The 5518-nt window shown below is 42.1% G+C and overlaps 1 protein-coding gene across 6 annotated transcripts in view; it reads left to right on the top strand.

Moving 5' to 3' along the window:
- The first annotated feature begins 303 nt into the window (after positions 1-303).
- The window catches only part of LOC114030733 (protein-tyrosine kinase 2-beta), a 167988-nt gene continuing 162773 nt past the window's right edge, over positions 304-5518 (top strand). For 3 of the 6 annotated variants that reach the window (XM_027845604.1, XM_027845605.1, XM_027845602.1), the window contains exon 1: positions 305-480. The gene's annotated coding sequence lies outside the window, so the exon portion shown is untranslated. Of the gene's footprint in view, positions 481-5518 lie in introns of all 6 variants that reach the window. The other 3 variants (XM_027845603.1, XM_027845601.1, XM_027845606.1) reach the window with 2 other exon arrangements.

The raw sequence follows: 5518 nt of genomic DNA, 5'->3' as shown, positions 1-5518 counted from the left end.
GAAAGTGGGTTTTCCAGAGCTCAGTGAGGAACAGAGGAATAGGGGATAGCATGATGAGAGCTAGGGGGCCCAACTCACGAAGACAGAAAACTTCAGTTTCCTCTCCTTTTGAATGAGTGGCAGTGGCAGAATTTCCATTCAGGTCGCTGTTAGCAACTCCGGGATTCGACAGCAGCTTCTATTTCAGAGTTTATGGTAAGTGACTGGTGCAGACACACTGACACACACACACACAAACACATACCACACACCCAGCCCTTTAAGGAAGTGGGTAGCAGAGCAGCAGGGGTGTGGTTAGCAACTCAGAGGAGGAAAGAGGGGAAACCTGTCAGCTCTCCTCTCACTCTGCACAGGCAGCTACCGGGTGAAGCAACTAACTGCTCAGCCCCTTACGTGTCCTGCTAGATCCTCCACCTTACCAACTCCAGCTTAGGAGAGACCCCCAGAAGAACTATACTCTTTGCCACTTCTGCCTTCCACGTGAGTTTCCCCTCTCTTAATTCCGGTGGGTGGGTAGGGGCGGTAGGGGAAAGTTGTCGGCTTTGCCTCAGTGGAATGGTCTGGCCTGTGGCTCTGGTTACCTGGACAGGACTGGGCAGGGGGTGCAGTGCAGAGGAACTGGGAGTTCCTGGGAGGAGGAGGATCAGGAATTCATAACCGAAAGGTACTGGGTGTGTGCGTTTGGGGGAGGGGGTTTATTTGTATGTGTCTGGGTGCGCTCGAGATGTGTTCGGCAAGGGAAAAGTGAACCTATTTTGGGATGTGAGTTGAGACTGTGGGGCTGGATATGTTTTTGGTCCACTTGATGTACTTGGAAGAAGAAAAAAGGTTATATATAGATGAAGGCTCAGAGACCCCATGGGTCTTTAGAAGTTAGGTTTGAGAGATGGTTAAACCCAGTCAGGGGCTTTCAGGGCTCAGCCTCAGTTCCATCTCAACAGCTTCTCTAAACATCAATGCTCCCTTTCTCTCTCCCTCTAATCCCTCTGGTTTTCTTAAAAAGCCTTTTAGCTATATAATTCTCTCCGTCCTTTCCATCCCCACCTCCCACATCCTCCGCCCCCATATCCTCCAACCCCTAGTTTCTTGTTGTCTTTTAGCAGGGAACATTATGAATATGGTATCACAAAGCAGGTGATATCTATGGCACTTGATCTCTTTGGTGGGGGACAAAGTTAACACCTTCTAGGCCAGTACTTTTCTTAAAGTCATTCCTTCTAGTAGCTGCCAAAGGGTTAAGTTCTATGCTCCCTCTCTTCTGGCTGTCAGGCTGTGCGTGGGCAAAGCCCATGGCTGCAGCCTCCTGGTGGGTGAATGCAGAACATATGGGTGATATTACATGCCCACCAAATTCAAGCACCTGCCCTAGCCTTCCATCACATGACATGAAGAACCCTTACCTCCTGGTCTCTCTAGGAGAGAGGACTGGGGTTTGACACACCTGGGCTCCCTCCAGGTGCTGGAGTGCAGGCTGTAGCCAGAAGGATGGCACACTATGTATGCTGGGTCAGCATCAGGATGTGGATATAACATTTGTTATCTTCTGACCAGAGGGGTGATGGCTTAAAAAACTCCAGTTATACTAGGGGCAGTGAGTTTAGGGGGAACAGAGAGCTTCACCCCTTCTGACTTCTCAATAAGGCTGAGAAAACTATTCTGATCTAGAAGCCAGAACTAAGACATTTTGCTGTTAATGCTTTGACCAGGGTATGCAGATGATACTTAAGGCTCTAGTTTAGGTTGAAGGATCAGAGGATCAAAGCTACAGAACTGGAAGGGACATGTAGTGGCGATTTAGGCCAAACCTGTCATTTCACAGATGAGAAAAATGAGGCCCAAAGATGTTCAGTGACTTGCCCAAGGTGACACAGACAGGATCTACTCCTTCCCCTGCTATTCCTAATGTGACAGTGCCGGGGCATTTTGCACCAGGTCCAAGATTTCCCAGGTATGCTACTGGCTCTCAGAATAGCTGTGGATGCTATACAGCCAGGGCAGCTAATGTGGGCAGTGCTCAGTTCAAGGAGAGAGATTCCGGGAGACAGATCTCTGGTTTGAGAATCAATTCTCAGTTCTTCTTTAAGCTACATCCTTGATTTTCCATATAACCTATGAGAAGACACCTTCCTGGACCTGACTTAAGTTTATTCATGTAAACTATTGAGAGGGTCCTTTAGGGTTGAAAAGAAGATTTTCAATATGAATGTATAGGTAGAGCCTATATCAAATTGCACACTGTCTTGGGGTGGAGGTAGGGGAGAGATGGAGAGAAAATTTGGAACTCAAGATCTTATGGAAGTGAATGTTGAAAACTCAAAAATAAATAGATAAAAAAGAAGATCATAGGATGATGGACTTATAAAGTGTCATGGTGACATCTTGGCCTATCTCTCAGGGAGGGGATGACTAAGATAATAAGTAGCCAAGAAGTGCTTGGAGTTCCTTAAATGCAATTTATACTTATCTTCCAGAGGATTTATGGCTCTTTACTAGGCACAAAGAAAACATATTACTGTATTATTGTGCCTCTTTGAGTGGTGGGCTGAATCTTGACTGAGGAGAGGGTATGGTACGTTGAAATCTGGATGCAAGAATTCTTTTTCTCTCTCTTGGACTGCTTCAGTTCAAAATATTTATCCCAGTCTCTTTTTGGAGGGGATTAGGCGTGGGTGGGACCAGCAAGAGGGAAGGGGAAGCTCATAGTTCACTGGAAGAAGGTAGAGACGGTGATTGGTTTTACAGAGGTTATTATACCTTGTGGAACTGTTCTTAATTTTGGATATATAACTTGTGGTCCAGTACCAAAAGCTTTGCATTTATACAGACTGAGCTCAATCTTGGAGGCTGCCCTCCATAAGAGTATTCCTTGGCTCATCTTGCCTTCAGCTATGTTTGAGTTTTGGAAATCTTAAAATATAAATATATCTTATGTAGATTTCTACAAATGTGGATAAAAGAGTCCCCAGCTTTTATACAAACATTCAAGGTAATTATGCATATCAGGAACAGTACAGCCTTTATTTCACTCCACAGTAAATGTGGAAAACACATCAAGGATGCACAATAATTGTGTAAACAATCAATATACTTATTCCTCTCTCATTAGTGAATTCCAACTTTCTGCTAGGGCCTTATGTAATTCCTCCAATATATAATACCACCTCATGCCTTGGGCTCTCCTTGTAAAGGAAATAAACTTGGGGTTCCGGTTTGCCTCAAAGACATATATCAGCCACCAGTTTTATGGTATGATTAAGAGCTATGATTCTGATTCTCTGTGGTATGTTTTTTAGGAGTAAACTTGAGAGGGGTCTATTGATCCTATAAGGAGAACCAGAAGAAGTTAAACATCATGTAAAGTCATGTTTGTCTCTGGGCTTTTCCTTTTTATGAAGGTGTTGTTTTTCAGTTGTTTCAATCATGTTCAATTCTTCATTATCCCATTTGGGGTTTTCTTGGCAAAGACACCAGAGTGGTTTGCCATTTCCTTCACCAGCTTATTTTACAGATGAGGAAACTGAGGCAAACAAGATTAAGTGACTTGCCCAGGTCCACACAGCTAGTAAGTGTCTGAGGCTGGATTTGAAATCAGGTTTTCTTGACTTCAGACTTGGCATTCTTTACATTGTGACACCTAGTTAATAGTTAAAGGATGTACCTCTAAGTACTCTACCATCTCTGCCCTTTATAAAGGTGCCATGGATGACTGAGAAATATTTATATTCCTTTCTAATCCCATTTAGTAATCACCATAGAACTATTATATTTGACTTTTCTAAAATTCTATTTATGTACTTAGTAGTTTTGTAATTTTACTTTTGTTAGTTTTTTCTAGGTCTGAAAGGGGCATGTTAAGGTCCCCAACTACTATAGTTTTGTTGTCTATTTTTCCCTGTAGTTCAGTTAGTTTTCCCTTCAAGTACTTAGGTCTATGTCATTCAGTGCATATATATTAAGTATTGATATTATTTCATTATTGATGGTGCATTTAAGCAAATACACTCTCCATGTTTATTTTAACCATCTCTATTTTTTGCTATTGGCTTGTTTGAGATCATGATTGCTATACTTGCTGTTTTGAATTTTCTTGAAGCATAATTAATTCTATCACTACCTTTCTAGGATTGAGAGGGTCTTCTAGAGGCTGTTACTGAATTCATGGCTCCAGACAGAATATACCTTACCCATTCTTCATATCTTTTTCTATCAGGAAATTCTTTCTGGTGTCTCCCCTCATGCCTTTGTAATGTAGTTTGCCACTGGTTTATTTATTCATTCCTTCAACAAACATTTATCAAATAACTTACTTTGTGGAAGGCATGGTGATTTACCTCTTATTCAGATGAGACAAAGAAGGAATATCCACACTTCTGACCCTCAGTAGACTGGGGACATTATAGCTCCTCTAGTGTTTCAGCCTTTCATAATAGTGACTGTGGTTTCACTGTGTACTGTACTGGGTTTAACACATGAGTGGGCAACAAACATGAGATAAGGTAGCAGAGCCTTATTTGATCAACTCCATTTGTGGCTGAGCCAGTGCTGCTTTTGAAAGTAGAAATGGATACCCCCAGAACCTGGGTTTTCCATGAAGGTTACATAGTCATTTAATCTAAGCCTAGCTATTCTACTGAGGGTTATTTCATGGCCACAAAGGGTGATTTGAAATCCAGAATGATTATTACCATTACTATTATTGTTAACTAATAGTTATATAATGCTTTAAGATTTATAAAGCATGTTACAAATGTTAACTCATTTTATCCTCACAACAACCCTTTAAGGTATATTTTGTTATAGTGAGAATTTACTTTACTAATTTACTACTTTATAGATGAGAGAACTGAAGCTGAGAAGGGTCCAGTGACTTGTCCAGAGTCACATAGTTAGTCATTGTTTTGAAGCAGGATTCAAGCTCAAGTGTTCCTAATTCCAAGTCTGCCATTCCAGCCATTACACTGTCAACTATTTATAATTAGTGTAAGACTACTTGGGGTTGAGAATACAGAGCTAAACCAAGCTCATGGAAAGAGTACTGGTGAGTACTAGCTCTGAAGACAGAGGTTTTATTGTTAGTCATTGCAGTTACATCTCTTTGTGACCCCATTTGGGGTTTTCTTGGCAAAGTAGTGTGCCATTCCTTCTCCAGTTCATTTTACAGATGAGGAAACTGAGGTAAACAGAGTGACTTGCCCAGGGTCACACAACTAGTAAATGTCTGAGCCTGGATTTGAACTCACAAAGATGAGTCTTCCTGACTTCAAGCCTGGCACTCTTTCCACTGCACTACCTAGCTGCCCAGGAGTCAGAGGACCTGAGTTCAAATCTTACCTCTGATGTTTATTACCTATTTGACTTCAGGCAGGCTACTTAACTTCCCTGGGCTTCAGTGTTCTCATCTATAAAATGAGGAGGTTGGGCTAGATGGCCTCTAAGGTCCTTCCCAGAACAATGTCAGGTTTGAAAGGAGAAACTATGTGTGTGTGTGTGTGTGTGTGTGTGTGTGTGTGTGTGTGTG

This window comes from Vombatus ursinus, unplaced genomic scaffold (genome assembly GCF_900497805.2).
Source record: "Vombatus ursinus unplaced genomic scaffold, bare-nosed wombat genome assembly UNPS02014991.1, whole genome shotgun sequence".
Lineage (NCBI taxonomy): Eukaryota > Metazoa > Chordata > Mammalia > Diprotodontia > Vombatidae > Vombatus > Vombatus ursinus.
Note: the sequence above shows the minus strand (reverse complement) of the source record. Positions and strands in the feature narration are given on the sequence as shown.